Source organism: Sus scrofa, chromosome 4, assembly GCF_054392235.1.
Source record: "Sus scrofa isolate SSC_HxYL_T2T_F1_AM1 chromosome 4, Sscrofa_HxYL_maternal_Yorkshire_Landrace_v2.0, whole genome shotgun sequence".
In the NCBI taxonomy this organism is placed as follows: domain Eukaryota; kingdom Metazoa; phylum Chordata; class Mammalia; order Artiodactyla; family Suidae; genus Sus; species Sus scrofa.
Genome location: NC_139386.1, coordinates 122,805,408 through 122,825,010, shown reverse-complemented (window position 1 = coordinate 122,825,010; position 19,603 = coordinate 122,805,408). Strand labels below are relative to the sequence as shown.

At 41.3% G+C, this 19,603-nt stretch overlaps 1 long non-coding RNA gene across 1 annotated transcript in view; it reads left to right on the top strand.

The window, feature by feature from the left end:
- The window catches only part of LOC106507458 (uncharacterized), a 39,633-nt gene extending 20,370 nt beyond the window's left edge, over positions 1 to 19,263 (top strand). Inside the window, exons 4-6 of the long non-coding RNA XR_014843151.1 lie at positions 16,818 to 16,973; positions 18,213 to 18,380; positions 19,186 to 19,263. This is a non-coding gene — a long non-coding RNA (uncharacterized LOC106507458). The remainder of the gene's footprint in view (positions 1 to 16,817; positions 16,974 to 18,212; positions 18,381 to 19,185) is intronic.
- The last annotated feature ends 340 nt before the right edge of the window (positions 19,264 to 19,603 follow it).

Genomic DNA, 19,603 nt, shown 5'->3' with positions numbered 1-19,603 from the left:
TTTTCTTTCAAAACATTATCTATTGTTTTCTTACACTCAGGTTACTGTTGTGAAATCTGATGCTAGTTTTTCTTTTTTTTTTTTTTTCTTTTTTTGCTTTTTAGGGCTGCACCCACAGCATGTGGAGGTTCCCAGGCTAGGGGTGGAATTGGAGCTACAGATGCTGACCTACACCACAGCCACAGCAAAGCCAGATCCTTAACCCACTGAGCAAGGCCAGGGATTGAACCTGCAACCTCATGGTTCCTAGTCCGATTTGTTTCCACTGCGCCACGACGGGAACTCCTATGCTTACTTCTTCATTGCAGTTCCTCCCAGCAACATTTTAGATTTGTTTCTTTTAATTTTTTGGTATGTTATTATGAGATGTTTAAGTACAGGTTTTTTTTCTTGTTTATGTCATTTTATACTTTGTGAGCCCTTTCATTCCAGGGTTTACATCTTTCCCTAATTCTTGGAAATGCTTGGTCTTCATTCCTTCAAATATCCCTTTGCTTTTTTTTTTCTCCTTTTTTTCTGTGACTCTCATATAAAGGGTCTTCTTTTTTTTTTTTTCCCACTGTACAGCAAGGGGGTCAGGTTATCCTTATAAGTATACATTGCAATTACAGTTTTTTCCCCCACCCTTTCTTCTGTTGCAACATGAGTATCTAGACATAGTTCTCAATGCTATTCAGCGGGATCTCCTTGTAAATCTATTCTAGGTTGTGTCTGATAAGCCCAAGCTCCCGATCCCTCCCACTCCCTCCCCCTCCCATCAGGCAACCACAAGTCTCTTCTCCAAGTCCATGATTTTCTTTTCTGAGGAGATGTTCATTTGTGCTGGATATTAGATTCCAGTTATAAGTGATATCATATGGTATTTGTCTTTGTCTTTCTGGCTCATTTCACTCAGGATGAGATTCTCTAGCTCCATCCATGTTGCTGCAAATGGCATTATGTCATCCTTTTTTATGGCTGAGTAGTATTCCATTGTGTATATATACCACCTCTTCCGAATCCAATCATCTGTTGGTGGACTTTTGGGTTGTTTCCATGTCCTGGCTATTGTGAATAGTGCTGCAATGAACATGCGGGTGCATGTGTCTCTTTTAAGTAGAGCTTTGTCTGGATAGATGCCCAAGAGTGGGATTGCAGGGTCATATGGAAGTTCTATGTATAGATTTCTAAGGTATCTCCAGACTGTTCTCCATAGTGGCTGTACCAGTTTACATTCCCACCAGCAATGCAGGAGGGTTCTAAAGGGTCTTCTAATTCTGTTCTTCGCGTCTTGTTTTCACATCTATAAGTTTTCATTTATATTTTCTACTTTATGTTTTCCTAGTGCCTTTGTAGACTTAGGTGAGGGGCCCACTAGGAGCTACAGCTACTGGCTTACACCACAGCCACAACAGTGCAGGCTCTGAGGGACTCCTACCTGCATCAGCGACCTGCACCACAGCTCATGGCAACGAGGGCATCCATAACTCATTGAGTGAGTCCAGGGATCAAACCTGCGTCCTCGTGGATGCTAGTTAGGTTCATTACCTCTAAGCCCGATAGGAACTCCTTGGGTTCTTTATTTCAAATTTTGTATTTCTGCTACAGTATTTTCACTTGGTTATTCCATGTGTCAACTGGCTCTTTCTTTATGTCACTAAAATCTCTCTCCTCTTTTTGAAGATGATTCTAGTGCCTATGTTAAATCATTTGTCTCTCTGGTTAACTAAATCTTCTTTTTTAGGTGTAGGTTTTTCAGTTTGTTTTTTAATGCTGGATTTGGATATCTTGGACCTATGAGCCCTTACTCCACTGGGAGTATTGACTAACTTTCATGAAAGGGCTAAAGGCTAGGCTAACTGTGACCCTTGTGGGTAGGTGGGGAAGTAACCCCAGGAGGGAACCAAGACTCTTCCATTATCTCTTTGCCATTCCTCTTCCCCATAGTTGACCTTGTTCCCTGACAAATTTTGTCAGGCCTTCACCTATGGGACTGTCCTTGCTGAAAGCTTTTTCCATTGCATGAAACACGGTAGATCTCTGTATCCATCTAGGGAGCATCTCTTGAAGGAAATGCTTCTGTTTATCTGTATTAAGGGATTTTTTATGGTGATTCAAATCTACATAGTGGAAGAGCTGGTTAAACAGTCTCTGCAAGGCTGTGCCTCTATTTCTGATGCTGGAGTGTTTTGTGTTTTTTTTTTTTTTTTTTTGTCTTTTTGCCATTTCTTTGGCCTCTCCCATGGTGTATGGAGGTTCCCAGGCTAGGGGTCGAATCAGAGCTGTAGCTGCCAGCCTACGCCAGAGCCACAGCAACATGGGATCTGAGCCGTGTCTGCAACCTACACCACAGCTCACAGCAACGCTGGATCCTTAACCCACTGAGCAAGGCCAGGGATCGAACCCGCAACCTCATGGTTCCTAGTTGGATTTGTTAACCACTGCACCATGACGGGAACTCCCTGATGCTGGAGTTTGAAGTCTGCAGGGAAGTCCATCAGAAAGGAAAGATGGACATACAGTCAGAGATAGCAAGGAAAAACTGGAATTTGGAAGTGTGAATTGGAACCTGCAATGATAGACTGGAACCCACATCAGTGCTCACTGCTTTCAACCTCAAGGCAGTGAGATGCCGGAACCCTTCATCATGGACCCAAGCACATCTAGCTCATGAATTAGATAAAATTCCAGGAGAATTTGGCTGAAGGGCATGTCCATGAAGTAAGCCAGCAAGGTGACAACATGCATGAGCTTTAAAGATTCCTGGTTATTTTGTTCTGACATTCGGAACAAAACCAAAACAAAACAACCCTCTCCCCCATCCCCCCCAAAACCAGAAACCAACTAACCAGCCAACCAGCCAAACAAACAAATAGCCTGAGTGCTGCTTCACTTCTCTTCGGCAATAGAGCACAAAAGTCTTCACCTGGAAATACAGAGAAATGAATTCTTGGAAATGTAGTTCCTACTAGTCAATGCAACACTTTGCAAAGCCAGCACAACCTCAGCATATAGCCAGTGAGGAGGAAAGGGTAGCAGGAACTCTCAGGGACGGCTGTTCTTTCTGTCTGTGTGTTATTACCCCTTCCCCTCTAGCTGGCCTCTGGCTCTGCTCTGTTGTTTCTGCGTTTTCCTGGCTGGTTTCCCGTCCTGTAGTGGCAATACAGCAAACAGGAATAGCCCTTCCAAGGCAAGAAGAATGGAGAGAAAAGAGCACAAGTCCAAATCTCTCCCCCAGCTTACTTCTTGGCCATGGTTTCCGTTTCTCTTTCACGCTTGAATGCTGCTTTCCCACTCTGTCCCCCACATCTCCGTCTCCATGAACCGAAACACAACTCCTTCCAGCTCACCTCCTTCCAGTTCTTACATTAGTGTTTTAGCCCCGTCTTCTTCCCCAGCACATAGATGGTGACAACAGACTGGTGGGGTAAAGCCAGCAAACCAGGTGTTTGCTCTCATATCAGCTGTAAGAACATTTGAAATGTAGATTTTGGGTCTTCCTGTAAGAAATGATTAAGGTAACGTAAAGAAAAGGCTCAAAGAAGTGACTGACTTTATTGGTTACGTTGTTTAGCTTTTCTGGAGATTTATTTGATCGAGTTCTCTTCTGACAAATCATTCTGAGGGGAAAGACCATTAAGATTGTGCTTTGGGGAGTTCCCTGGTGGCCTAGGGATTAAGGACTTGTCCTCGTTGTGGCTTGGGTGGCTGCTGTGGCATCTCGATCCCTGGCTTGGGAACTTCTGCTTGCCATAGGCGTGGCCAAAAAAAGAAAAAGAGATTATGCTAGGGACCATAGGATTTTTAAAGGGTTATTCATTGTATATTTTGGTCCAGGCACCAGAGTAGAAATGGATTTAAGGAAAGCTGATTGTCTGAATTGCTCCTAAAGTTGACAAGAGAAGGCTATACCATGACTAACACCTGCTCTTACTATTACGAAATATCAGTCATCTACCTCATTCTTCCTTTTGGGCCCATAAATTATAGCAGCATTTCCTTAGAGACCAAGAGGGGAAAAAAAATCAAGCTTCCTTTGCCTTTGATTTCTAATCTGGCTTGTGACTGGTGAGAGCAATTGGCAGCATCTAGCCTGGCCAACGCATTTCTGTGTTGAATTTTCCAGTGCCCTACATTACGAGGCCACAGGAAACCCAGGCCAACAAGATAGATGAAATGTTATTCTTATTTGGACATCAGAACCGAATTTAAACTCCCACAAATGACTAAAACTAAATTCATCTACTTAACTCAGTATACCAGAAGTAACAGTTATTTACTTTCAGTTGCCTATTTTCCTTAATCTTTCAATCTTTCTTGGACGTCACAGAACTTGCTGGTGAAACAATGATTACAGAAATGCTCCAAGTCCAGTCAACAAGAGAAAGAGAAGGGTTCCTGCTGTGGCACAACGGAACTGGCATTGAGATGCAGGTTTGATCCCCTGTCCAACACAGGAGGTTAAGAATTGGGTTTTGCTGCCTCTATGATGTGGGTTGCAAATGCAGTTCAGATCTAATTCCTGGTCTGAGAACTTCCGTATGTAGCAGGGTGGCCAAAAAAGAAAAAAAGAAAGAAAGAAAGACAAGAGACATTAATGTTCTTATTTGTCAATGCTCTCGCTGTAAACTATTTTTGTAAGCTATTTTGGAAGAGAAACCTCTTGGGGGAAAACCGGATATTATGCTCCTTCATTGCCTTAGAACATCTGGGAGACTGAGTAATCGAAATTGAGCAAAGAGCAAGAAGTGTGTCTGCAACACTTTAAACTTCACAAAGAAGTTACCAGGTAGAAGGGGACAAGTACAGTGACTGAATTTTCCTGAAAAAAAAAAAAAAATGACAGAGTCTTGACAATGGCTATGAAACCTTGATGACCCTAACATCGCATAGAACAAAAGAGTCAGTAAAACAAGGTGAAGATGTTAAAGGGGGAATATAAGAAACACAAAAGAAAGATGACAAGGTGACAAGTTAAACATAATCCACGGAATAAGAAACGTCAGGAGCCACCTCCGCAGTACACCTACAAACACCTGCCCTTTTGTTAATACATAAAAGCCTCTCATTCTAACTCCTTCCCTGCCTTCGTGGGGGTAGACCAGATGACTCGGCAGTCGAGGGTGCCTGGTGGGAGAGATTTTATTGGGCAAGAAACTGGACAGTGCATCCAGTAAACTGTATTTTACCTAAATCAGTCTTTCATGTGTTACCTCCAAGGTCGAGTTATTCAACTCTTTCATTTCTCCTGTATCATTCTGCTCACAAAATCACGAAGGTGTTAATAGGTCAAAGTAGACACATTCACTGAATAATTGGGGTGTGTGTGTGTGTGTGTGTGTTGGGGAAGAATGGTGGAGGGACCACTTTGACCGGAAATTTTCTAATTGAAGCCACCTTTCAAAGAGAGAAGAGAATAATTAGCGATGTGTGGTATTTTCCTTGAATTACATGAGATCTTATTCAGATGTTCAATCTTCAGTCACAGATCTCTGATGATCTCTGACCTCTGTGACCTGGTGCCAGTGGAGGTCCCACCCTACCTTCCAAGAGTCTGCCCATTTGCCTTGGCATTAAATTCCACCATAAAGGAGCGAGCCTTTTATTTTAAGCCTTTCTTTCCATCCAGTAATAAAAAAGAATATTAGTGATTAAGACAACGAGATCCAAAAAACAATATAAATGAGTTATTCATATGTTTCGCTAATGGAAGACTCATTATATAGTGAATGAACATGGATCAGAGGAAAGCAAATTCTTTCTTCAATGAAGAGTCAAAAGAAGGAGATGAAGAGTTTGGAGTGGGTGATAACAATTACCTTCTTAACAACTACCATTCATATGATATTTTTCTGTCCCTTCTGGACATCAGAGGCAGAAGGTTAAGCTCATGGTTCCCTCAGTTAGTGGCACATTATCAACACTGGCCAAAGCAAGACTCCACTTTTATGTTTAAATTTTTTCCGTTTTATTTGTGTCGCTCATTCCCATTTCAGCTCCCAACCAGTAGCCATTCTAATGTGGTCAACGTGTGTCTTTTTGTTCATGTGTGTTCTTGCAAAATGCATATATCTTTGCCCACATTTAATTTACAAAAATAATATCATGTTTTAAATTTCTATTTACTTTAAAATTTTCTTTTCCTTAGGACCATGTAATTAAGATTCATCCATGTTCTGTGTGTACATTTAGTCCCTTTGCCACATAAAGTGTACATTCCCCCTACGGTACATTTATGTGAAAATAACTAACCTTCTCTTCGCACTCTCCCAGTGTTGTGGACCCAGTACCTCAAGTTACCTTACTCCAAAATATGCTAAAGTCGATTTCCATGGATATGACCCTTAAGAACCTCTTTCATTGGACTCATGATTATAATTCTGATCCAGGAGTAGAACTGCTGATAAGACTAGAACATATTTAAAATCCTCTGGTCTGGGGGAGAGGGGTTGGCCACTTTTTCTTATACGTAAAGCTGTCATTATCATCACCGTTTAAGAGGTGAAAAAAAATGGAGAGATCAGACACTGAGAGGTCTATGGTCACTGAGTCACGTTGCCTCCACAAGCTTGTCCTATTCTGCAACTGGAAAGTGGGTTAGATTTGTTGTAGTACAGTTCCTGTGGGCTTTTCTAATCACTCCCTCCATTGTGAAGGCAGGGTAATTAGCAAAGTTAGTGAAGGGGGATATACAAGTTCCCTGTTGGCCGAAGATAACTCTAGGTGATATCATTGAACTGTTTCCTGGTGTACTGGAAATAGGACCTCCTGACTAAAATCAGGGACCATCCAATGCATGAAACTTGCTGGCACAGGTCTTACGGTAAATTTCCAGAAAGACGACTAGCTCCTGAGGATAGGTCTAGGAAAGGGCAATAAAGCTTTTCATTGGTACCCCTGATATGTGAGACATATGGAAGGCTTGGCACCAGGGGCTTGCAAAGAGGAAAGCTCGATTTAAATCTGCTGGGAAAAGAAAATAGAGTAAAGCCATCTTATTTTGAGCTGCCTCAAAAATATTTTATAAAAACTTAATGACAATCTGAGCATTAGAACAATTATATTTTGTAATTCACTTAGTCATTTTGTATATATTTGCTGATTTTTAATGTCATTCCACACGAAGCTGTCACATTCTTCCGATCCTGTCACACGGCAGTCCCAGGGACCACATTGCAATACCTCTCTTATCAACGAGAGGTTCTCAGTCCTCAAGAAAGCCTGATACAGCCATTCCAGACATTCTTACGTGGACATTTCTATCTTTTATGGGGGCTTTGAACTTCAAATCTAAATCAAAGCATCCTCTTACAAGGGAGACCCTGTCTTCGAGCTCACTGTGGAAGCTTACTTCTTCAAGAGCAAGGATGGGATCTTAGCTTGCAGAGAAGGGGGGGCGGGGAGAGACTTCTCTTAGATGCTCCTGGGATGCAGGTGTGTCTGTCTAGGGAGTGGACTTTTTAAATCCTGTGAGCCTTTCCTAAGAGACTGTGATTCCATACTGCAGTGGGTTTTGATCCTTCCATCCACCATCTAACCCTATGACTTTTAGGAAAATTTCCTCCATGGCTTTTTGGACAATCAGCCCTTGTAGTCAATAGCTATGCCGCCAGTCACTTGAGCGAAGGTCTCATACAGCGCCTGTAAAATAAGCATTAGGAATCTGGGGTTGGTGGTAGGCCAGATTAGAATTTTTGGAGAAGAGAGTCTCTTCATTTCCTTCAATTGCTATGACATTTTACTTTGCAAAAACTAGCACGGTGTATTAGTCCACTGGAAAAATCAGTGAGCTAATTTTAGGCCAGAGCCCTGGGTTGAAATTATGCTCTCTGCTGTAAACAGCCGTATGTATTCGGGAACATGAAGGCTCTTCTAGGCTTTAGTTGGACTAGACAAAGGCCAAGGTCTCGTCCAGTTCCTAAGTTGTTAAGCTCTTCCACCCAGAGGAAAAAGCAAACTACAATAGGCACTTAGAATATTAGGCCTCTGATTGCCCTCGCTTTTTAATTTTTTGGATCGAGTGTTTTATTTCATCTTGATACCTCTTTCCATGATTTAATATTCTCTGGAGCAAAGCTGTGAACACATATGGAGGCTCTGTGCTAAGAAGCAGATTAGTCCCAGGCATGTTTTTCAACAGCCTAGGAAGACAAGGGGATCTCCCTGGGGAGGGCTCTTTGGAGAGCAGTGGTTTTCGTACTTTAGGGGCAGCACAATCAGAGATTGCTGGGCTCCACCCACTAGAATTGCTGATTCAGTCAGTCTGGGGCAGGGTGTGAAAATTTGTAACAAGTTTCAGGTGATGCTTTTGCTACTGGTCTGAGGATCACATTTAGGAGAACCACTTCTCTAGGGCATCATATGTCCAGTGTTAAGTGATCTGAATCTCTCCATATCATCCTGATCCCCAGGTTCCAGTATGAGATGGGCAGCCTTTGAGATGATACCATGACCTAATATTTTGGATTCGAAAAGACTCTGTCTTCTAATAATACACACACACACACACACACAGCCACACAGGAAACAGAGAGTACGGCAAATTCATATACAGTCACTCTACATCCCCATTCTTCCTCTCTCCGTGGTTCAAAATGGTAGACAATCAGCTTTATTTGATCAGCAAAAAATTATAAAAAGATTAGTATCTTTTGGGTGGCGCCTCAGCAGTTTTCAGCAGAATCTAATAGAAACAGAGCCCAAATCAGAGCTCAGACACATTCTCCTTCCCTCTGAGTAGCTGATATTTATTGAATATTTTGTTTACCATGAAAAATGTTACTAACTCTATTTGCTAAATGTTACTAACTCTCATTGTAACCCTGAGACCATCCTATTAGATGGGTATTATTTTTCCCCTACTTTTATAGGTGGGGACACCAAGACCTAGAGAATAAAGTTAACTTCCTTGCAGTTGCTCAGAAAAGAAGTGCTGGAACCAGGATTTTCAGTACCATCCTGCCTCCAAAGAGATAATCCTGGAAACACTCTCCTTACTGTTTACATCCTGTAAAATGGGCCTTCCTCCCAAGGGTAATGGGAGAATGAATAAAATCACAGACTTGTTAAATGCCGCAGAGGAAGAAAATATTTTACCTACAAGACATTACTTTTGGAAGTATTTTAGATGCTACTCATTTTATCACAGCAAATCAAATGCTACATGCTATAAATTTATTATCTTTAAAGAATTATTTTTATGTCCTTTTCCTCAAAATAGTCATGCATTCTTTTTCCTTTGCTGAAACTCAATGGAACCACTCACAAGTTCTTTTATTTTTACTGTGTAACCAACCCTAAAGGCAGATGTCCTGGTGTCACTGGAGATTAGGGGAAAGAACTCTCTCAGGATTCGAATTCCGGCCCCAGCCCTGCTGCAGCTCCCTGGAATTCTGGTGGTCACTGATTGCTGCATTTACAATGGTGCTGGGCTCTGTCCAAAGGCCTCAAATTTTTCTCCACCACAGTGCAGGATGGATGATTTTCACTTTCACAAACCCAGACTTGGGTGAAACCCTTCAATACTTTGCTAGGATGCAAAACAAATATGACTGCAGACTTTTTTTTTTTTCCTATTTGCAACAACTACAATAATTAACGGAATGTTATTTTACTCCCTATGTGGTAGATAAGATAGACTGAAGGTTATGAGCAATTCGCAGGAAGCTGGCTGTAGCCCCACCTCTTTATTCCCAATCAGGAAAGCATTTCAGAATACCAGTGAGTAAGCCTGATGACTCTCAGGGGAATTATCTGCCATCTGATTTATTTTTTAAAAGTAAATCATTTCACTTACATCTGACCACCTCTCTGGAGTTGAGAACCGCAAGACTGGATGCTCTTCAGATCTCTTCCAACACAAACATCTCATTTACGGTCTGGAAACACTGGGCCAAGAGACCTTCGCAGTGGGCTTTCTGGATTCAATGCTTTGAAGATGCGTTACTCAGCCCAATTACTAAGTTTTGTCCAGTTTGCCAATCTGAAAAAGAAAGGGTGTATACAAATATATCTATGACTGGGTCACTTTGCTGTACAGCAGAAATTGACACAACGTGGAAAGCAACTATGCTTTAATTTTTAAAAATTTACAAAGGAGGGGTGTTGTAGCAATTCCTTGACAAACCTGAACAGCACCCCTGAGAAGAAGGTAAAATTGCTGGCTCCACCTCTACTCCTGCAGAATCCAGAGAGGCATAGACCACGTCAGGCTGCCCTGTGTCGTCTGGCTTAGGAAGGTTATTCTCATCGGCAGGTGGCCTGCATCTCGGTTTGGAGGAAATAACGGAATCCACTGATTCTTAGGTGCCTGAATCCTTCAAGTGGGAAATGTTTTAGGTCAAAGCTGTCTGCTTTCGTTTGGACCTTCAGCATTTCTCCCTTATTTATGTGCTTCCCTTGGGGAGTCTTAAAAGGCTGCCCGGAAAATGTTTAGAAAATATTTTTAATCTCCATAAGGCCTTTGCAATTTTTGTTATAACTTCCTTTTCCAACATTTTAATCCCTTTAGTATTTACCCTGTTTCTCCTGGCACCAAAACTTCACCAACAGGATATTTTCTTCAAGTCCTATTTTAGCGGCACTGTGGCAAATCACGGGCAAGATTTTCCCGGTTTTTTCTATGGGAGTCTTGGAATTTCCACAGCTTTGTTCTGAGCCAACAAAAATACACAGATGGAAATTTTGATTTCAGTTGATTTACTTCACATTGCTCCTTACAAACATATCAGCTTCACGGGGCAGTGGATTTTACGTGTGATTTGGAAATGGAAGGCTGTGTTTGTGAAATCAGAAGCAAAAAAGATAAAAATGGTTTACATCTGACATCCCAGGAAAAAGCAATGCCTAGGTTATCGGCAAGGCTTTCCTGGACAGCCACCGGCACAGGAAGGCTGAAAAAGGTCGGGGGTTGAGCTGAACCGAGACTGCTTTGAAAGTAGGCACAGTGCTGGAGCGGAAAGTGCGCCAAAGGTGGCATCAGAAAACGTCACTTCTGGAACTAGTTTTCCTATCACCGAGCCGTGTGCTGTGGAGCAGATCAGTTCACCCTCCTGGTCCCGCATTTCTCCCCCCATCCAATGGAGATAAAAAATCCTTGCCCTGAGTACTTCCAAAGATTGTTAGGAAGCTCATGTGAAACAAAATAGAGGAAAGAATTTAAACATTTTTAAAGCAGTTCCCAAATATGAGAGATCTTTATAACATCTTTCTATAATTCAATTAACCTTTGACAGTGTGGTGTTTCAATGGTGGGAGGCGGTAGGATTAACTGGATGCCTCGAGTCTATCTGACTATTTCTTTGGAGCAGGATCAGCAAATACTAATGATTCTGCGACAGGATTTAAGGGACGACTATTGAGCTAACTCCCGTTAAGACCTCCTTCCTCCATTCTGCTCTTCTTCCAAAGTTCAGCGAGGTCCTGGAAAGACCACCCCTCCCCTGCTCACCTTAGTCTAAGCACCACAAATTGCCTGTGAAGCCAGATCCGGAAGATGGTGACGATTTGGTCTGGTCCCAGACCTTCCTCTAAGAGAGCATCAGGATGAATCCCATCTTTCCTTCTGTCCCTCTGGACAAGTCCGAGCTTCTGAACTCATTGTCAATAACGCTGTTGTACATTGCTTATTCTGTGCCCATGCTAGGTCTTCCAAGACTTTCATGGTGCTCTCTAGAATTTAAGATTGGTTATCTACAAAATCTTTTTTTTTTTTTTTTTTTGCTTTTCAGGGCTGACCCACAGCATATGAAAGTTCCCAGGCTAGGGGTCGAATCTCAGCTGTCAGCCACAGCCACAGCTACAGTCACAGTCACAGCAATTCGGGATCCAAGCCTCATCTGCAACCTTCACCACAGCTCGCAGCAATGCAGGATCCTGAACCCACTGACTGAGGCCAGGGATTGAACCTGCATCCTCATGGATACTAGTCAGATTCTTTTCCACTGAGCCACAATGGGAACTCCTCCTTGACCTCTTTCCTTATATTAATCATCGCCTCTACCCAACCTTAGTCATTCCTTCTCGTGGACATTCTCTAAAATTTGTCATCACCCATAATATTCCTAATTGAAATTTTCTTATCAAGATTCCTATCATCTGACTACCACCTCCTTATTTTTTTCAGTTCACTTACCCTTTCACAATCTTTGATTCTGTCTGGCTTTTACCATAAACCATGTCCCAGATTCACTTTCACCTCCTGTGCTCCTATTTTCCTCCATTGTCCTTATCTGGCAACTTTGGTTAACTCCCAGCTTTGGCTAATCCAGTATTACCCCATGCAGAATCTGCACTGCTGGAGCTAAACCTGGCTGGGACAAAATTGATGAGTCTTTTAGGTACATGATTTTACTTTGCACGTTATTCTATAATTCAGGTGACTAACAACTTTTTTTTTTTTAAGGGACTGATAAAAGGGGAAATGAGAGGAGTTCCCGTTGTGGCACAGCAGAAATGAACCTGACTAGGAACCATGAGGTTTCGGGTTTGATCCCTGGCCTCACTCAGTGGGTTAAGGATCTGGTGTTGCTGTGGCTGTGGTGCTGGTTGCAGCTCGGCTCAGATCCTGCATTGCTGTGGCTGTGGTGTAGGCTGGCAGCTGTAGCTCTGATTGGACCCCTAGCCTGGGAACCTCCATATGTTGTGGGTGTGGCCCTAAAAATACAAAAAAAAAAAAAAAAAAAAAAAAAAAAAGAAAGAAAAGAAAAGAAACTCATCATTCTCCTATTCAAGCATGTTGTACTTCCACCTGGGATTTGCTTGGCTTCCCTGCCTTTTCTGACTTCCCTTCCCTCTGCCAGTTTATTTGCTCTTCGTATTTCTTTGTTTAGAATATAAACTCCATGAAAGCAGAGATATTGTTTTGTTATCTCTGTATTTTTAACCACCTAGAGCAGTGCTTGGCACACTGGAGGAACTCAGTGAATATTCATTTTGTGACCAACCTTAGCTGTGGAGGGAAATAGATGTGTTCATGTCCCAGGGTTCAGATAGAAACAGTGGGACGTGCAGAATAAATACGGAAGCCCAGAGCCTCAGCCAACAGCAGAAGGTCTGTTCTGAAGCATAAAAAACATCAGCATGCTTTCAAAACAAAAACAAAACAAAACATGCTGCTGGATTTCCATGAAGTTTCTGCAAAGGAATATGTGCCTCGCTAAGCAGCCTGTGTTGGTTTGCTAGAGTCGTAACACCTGGACAGACAGGGAATTGGCAAATTTATTTGTGGATCTTCAGCTCCTCATCATTAGCACAGAAACCGTAATGATGGAAGGGGAGGACTTTGCAGAGCATCTGTCCTGCTCCCTTCTGCCTTGCAGATACAAATCTTGGATCCTAGAAGTGAAAGCTTTTGCTCTAGATTATGCATTTATTTATAGAGGGGGGCAAAACCCAGGTGTCCTTACGCCTAACTACTACTTTTTTCTACATGGCGTCCTACAAATGTCAAAATGTCCTCCTAAACAGTTCAGTGCAATGCTAAGCTACAGTTCTTCAAATGGATCTAGGTTACAAAAAAAAAAAAAAAAAAAAAAAAAAATCTTAGGTTTTGTTTTTGAATATCAGAACTTTAATTTAGAACATAAATATAAACAATTACCACTTTTATTTTTTATTATTATTATTATTTTTTTGCATCCTCAAGTCATATGGAATTGCCCAGACCAGGGATGAAATCTGAGTTGCAGCTGTGACCTACCCCATGACTGCAGCAATGCCAGATCCTTTAACCCACTGGGTTGTGTAGGGGATCGAACCCGAGCCACCACAGAGACAATGCCGGATCCTTAACCCACCTCACCACAGTGGGAGCTCCAACAATTATCATGTTTTAAAGGAGATTTCCAAAGGTATTGTGCTTTGAGGGGGGGAGGTGTCTTATGTTGCAGGAAAATGGCAAAAAAAATCTATTTATTTTTTCTATACAAAACTCTGGTCATTGTAAATCATAAAGCCATTCCCAATTTAAATAAGCAGCTTATTAATAAAGCTAACACATTTTGCACTAAAGAGATTTTCTTTCATGGCATTTGCTTCTTTTTTCTTTCTCGTGTATTGATTTGCCTCTACCACAAGCTTGTGAAATGTCCTCTCCAAGTTTTCTCTCACGATGTAAACAGATATTTCGCAATCATTTTAGAGCAGAAGGGGGCCTGAATATTTTCATCTCTGCCGTTCCTTGGTATTGCTCATGTTGCAAATGAAGAATGGAGTTGGAATCATTTGGGGCCAGGAAGTCAGTGGGATGGTCTCTTGGGGCTGGTTTCCAAGGAAATCCCACTTAAGGCTGATGGGAAGCAGTTCCAAGAATGGATAGGAGTGTGTTTTGATGCTCAGGGGCTCTACTAATTTTCTTTCTAAGCTCCAACAAAAGGCAAAAGGAATTCCTTTTTTGGAGTTAGTCTTATGTCCATAAGAGTGCATCTGAGGGGGTGAAGAGTGGACAAAGAGGAACCCAAAGATTCAAACATCCAGTTATAGAAGCAGTCATGGAGATGTAATGTACAGCATGGTGACTAGTTAATACTCTACTGTATATTTGAAAGTTGCTAAATGAGTAGTTTCTTTGTTTTTTTGTTTTTTCTTTCTAGGGCTGCTCCTGTGGCATATGGGAGTTCCCAGGCTAGGGGTTGAATCAAAGCTGCAACTGCTGGCCTATACCACAGTCACAGAAACACTGGCTCTGAGCCACATCTGCAATCTACACCACAGCTCACAGCAATGCTGGATCCTTAACCCACTGAGCCAGGCCAAGGATCAAACCTTCATCCTCATGGATGCTAGTTGGGTTCTTAACCCACTGAGCCACAATGGGAACTCCCTAAATGAGTAGATCTTTAAAGTCCTTATCACAAGAAAAGGAATTTCCTAACTAGGTATGGTGATGGATATTAACTAGACATATTTTGGTGATAATTTCATAACATATATGGAATCATTATGCTGCACATTTGAAATTAATATGTTATATATCAATTACACCTTAATAGAAAATAAAGGAGAGTGAACCCAGACCACATGTTCCCATACTGTCTGCGCTGCATCTGGTTCTTGTGCACTTGCAGCAGATTGTAAATGCTCAGCCTAAACTGCCCTAATATTTAAACTTCAAAAACAGCCGTTGATGTGGCATCGGGAAGCTGATCGTTATCAACTGGAGAAGTGGGTGCATTCTCCTGGATTGTCTGTTATATTCGTAGTGTCAGATTAGAGTTAAAGCTCCTGGGCTTCTGGGTCCTCTGAGTGACAGCATTAGTGGGAGGGGTGTCTCTCCAATGAACACTGAATCTAAGGCGACTTGGTGTAGTGCACCATGGAGTGAAGTGGATATGAGAAGAGCTGGGTTTAAGACTGGCTGGCTGTCTAGATGGTCTTGCTCAACTAAAGTTCTCTGAGCCTCACTTTCTTGATGAACTGTGAAAATAAGACCACCCACCTTACCAATATGAAAGATAGGGTTGCTGGGAGGCTCATGGGCAAAAATCTCGAGACAGTTTGGAAAACGATTTAGCGGAGTTACACAAATGTGTTCTTAATACCTGAAAAAAAAAAAAGTCCTGAATGGTTGCCTCAGTAATTATCTAATGATGTGAAAGCACCCAGCAGCTCAGAAGGCATGCACTTATTTCATATCACTTCACGAGCACTTGGGGCAGACAGAGCATCAGATGGGGTGACAGGTTAAAAACAGGCGAGACTTCTATACCCAAAGAGTTAAGATCTGCTGAGAAAGTAAAGCTCACGCTGGAATAAGTAATGGAAAAATGTCAAGGCCAAGTGTTTTTTAAGACGGCCAGGGGTGGGGATTAACAGAGTGTAGGGGAAAGGCATTCCAAACCACAAAACTGGAAGACACAAAGACACGTTTGTCCATGGGAAATGTGGGACTTCAATACATGAGATAGTTAAAGCATGAATAATTAAAGTCTAAATTCTGTGAAATAAGTTTATTACAGGAGAAGGAGAAACAATTTTGTATCGGCAATCTTCTTCCTATTATTATTTTCTATAATTTAGTGCCAAATAAAAAATTTGGTAAGTCACTCTTATTTAATGTTTTATTAAATAGACATTTTTACTCTTAATGATAAGTAAGTTGCAATAAATCCATGGTTGAAGAGGATTTTAAGCAATGATCCTTCTTGCTTTCCAGAAAATTTCCAACTTGCTAAAATACATTTAATTTTCTAATTATAGACCAGAGATAATCAAGCAGCCTCTTCTGTGCAGTAATTCCTCATTCTGACATAAGAACTGTGTTCACTTTTGTTTATAAATTCCTATGGCTAGCACAGCACCTGTTTAGTAGTTTCTCAATAAAAATTTTATGCATTGAGCTGAATTGGGAAATTGTGACAGACACTCTACTTGCCTGCTTATCATCCATTCTCTTTTTCTTATGGATAAAACCTGATTTATTTGGAGCAACAATGTATTCAAGTAAAATATTCAATCTCCCATCTTTTAAAAAAATTTTTAAAAATTTTAAATTAAAGTATAGTTGATTTACAATGCTGTGTCAATTTATGCTGTATATAGCAACATGACCCAGTGAAAAAGAATGTGTACATATATATTTATATGATAATAATATATACTATATTTTCTTTTTCTCATATTATCTTCCATCATGTTGTATCATAAAAGATTGGATATAGTTCCCTGTGCTATACAGTACGACAATCTCCTACCTTTTCAATGAGATATAAGTGGAAGTCGCTACATGGGACTTCTTGGAAATCTCTTTGAAAGGAGACAATCTCCAATGGCTTTGTCATTATGCTCTTTGCTTTTCTGTTTTTTTTTTTTTTTTTTTTTTTTTCTTTCCCAAAATGCAGAGTAATGTTTGGAGATAAAGTAGCCATCTTTGGATCAGGAGAGTGAGCAACATGCCATGTGGATGACAAATGCGAAACTGGAATCAATCTTGTTCTCCATGTTTGCGTCAAGTAGCTGAACCAACCTTGAACTGCTTACCCTTGAATCTCCTATCAGTTAAGTCACAATAGAAAGATTTCTCTTACATAGAGTGTAATGGAGTCATATTCATAGACTTTTTGGGATCTATCCGGAGCAGTCATTCTCAAAGTGGGGGTGAACTGACATTGTAGAATCTACCAAAGGGGGGTCTGTCACTTTCCCTACCCCATTCTGACATAACCTCCATAAAAAGAATGTCTCTTCTTCTCACTTTGCTGAGAAGGGCTGCCATAATGAGCCCCTCTTACCACTGGGGATGTCACTTGTCTTAGAGGTGTTAACACACTCAAGAAAAAGGTAGAAAGTGTTACTCCAGGGAGGCCCGTAATACATTGTTTCCTTGGAAGTCCTAAAAGAGTTAAAGTTGCTACAAACTTGGTGGTTTTTAAATAAGCTGAAAGAAGTATGCCTGAGACCTCTCAGGGTCCAACCAGAGCAGGATCAGGAGATGCTCAGAATTTCGAAGGTGACAGTGAGGGGATTGGTGGAGTTAGGCTAGAAAGGATGGATAACACAATAACTAAGGCTTCACATTGGAGGGCACCTGAGCAGACATCCAGTTGGATCTCTCAACTTGACCTCTACAACATTTTTAGGAAGTTTCCTCCAACTTTGCTCAAGAACATCCAGTGACTAGGTGCTGGTAAATTCATAAGGGGACCCATTCCATCACTGAAATGATTTTAATAACTGGAATGCCCTTCTTCACAATGAACTTAATAGAGTTGTATCTTAATAGCATTACATGCCATTTCTACAGCACATTGCTATATTTAAAGAGATTTCACACAATCGCTTTTGATTTGAGAGTCATAAAAATCATGTGAATCACTTGAAATGATACTGTTACCCCTATGTGAGCGTGTATAAGCAAGCCCAGAGAGGCTATCTATACCTGGGAAAGGTTGCGTGATTCCTAGGCAGAGTAGCTGGATTTGAATTCAGGACGATTGGGATATGAGTCACACTATTTTTCAGATTGGTATTTGTTCATTCAGTGTTGACTTTTTGAACCCTTACTATCTACTGGTCTCTACATTAAGTGCTGAGGCTATAGTGGTGAACAGGACACACATGCTCCTGGCCTTCATAGAGCTAATAATCTAGTAACTACCTATCAATAAGCCCTACTTTTAACCATTGGTATAATACAGAGCAGCAAGTATATCCTTCCTAGGCACGTCCATCATTCAATGATCACAGGGCTTCATGGATGCTCCTTATCCAAATTCAACATCCCATTCTTTCCGCAGCTCCTACCAGATCAGGGGGTTTGGAGTCATCTACCATCCTCATCATTATCTTCTGGACACCCTCTGCTTTGTCAGTCTCTCTCACAAGGACTATAACCTTGAATCAGACACTTCTGTTCCCAACATCCCAATATGGTCTTGGAGACCATGGCCTCAGATGATGAGAAGGTAGAAAGCTGTGAGTGCACTTGGAGCTTATCAATACCTCTTTAAAATTCTTTTTGGCTGTGCCCATGGCATGCAGAAGTTCCTGGGCCAAGGATTGAACCTGTGCCTCCGCGAAGTGTAAAACCATGCATTACATATTGAGAAGGCAGAGGCGGATACAATGAGGAACAGGAACTTGTCTGGGACCATGACAGGAATGGATGATCCAATGGGGGAGGAAGAACTGCACATGTAGACTATAAGGAAGTGGCTATTCCGGTTTCTATTTGATGGCCAAGCATTTTGCAAAGACTTGAGCATGTGTGCACAAGGCGAAAACAGCCATTTAAAAATACCTTTTAAAAGTCATTTCCTAGGAGGGGAAAAAGAGCATGCAGTTGTTGTCAGCATCCCCCCATACCAAACCCAAAGTATTGTTCGTATTTTAACTGTGTTTGTGAGTAAGTCTCACAGAGTCCAAGAGATTTACCACCTGAGATGAATTCCATATATTTGAATCTAAGTCTGCAAAAGACTTCCAATTACCTAGCTAGCCACTGAATCAAAGAATCGGTAACTTTTCTAAAACAAAAGAGAAAAATGACCTCTCTTGTTTTGGTAGCATTTCTTTACTTCCTTCCTCTGCTCAAGATCATCATTTCAGAAAGTTGGTATTTGTTGTCAAAAGAACGATTTTTGTGAATTAAAAGTAAAAAGCCATGCTGTCTCCCTTAGAAAAAAAAAAAACAAAAAACAAAAAAACAACTCATCAAAAGAAGGGATCTCTTCCCTTTTCTTGCAAGAGAACATTTAATCTCTGTTGTAGGATTGCAAATATATCTTCATAATGGAGAACAATCATTCAAATGATATGGTACTGTTCAGCCTCTTCCAACACTCGAGTGTAAGTTTCTATTTCTTTCTCTCTCTTTCCCCTCATTGGATTCAGAAAGCCTCATTCTGCAGCAAGCATTACTTCATATCTTTCTTGCAAAGATATGCTTTGGGAAGGAAAATCAGGAAAAGATTGAATTTTATAGACTTGGGAGTGTTTTTTCTTTTTCTGGGACAGAGACAGGAGTTTCAGTACTGAGAGCAAAGGAAGGGGTTAATACTGGCCTTGGCTGGCTGTCAGTTAAACTTTTTTTCTGGCTCTGTCCGGGTTTCCCCTTGAAGGGATTTCCCTCCGCCTCTGCGCTTCTGCAACAAGACCCTTTATAAAGAGCAGACTTTCTATTTCATTC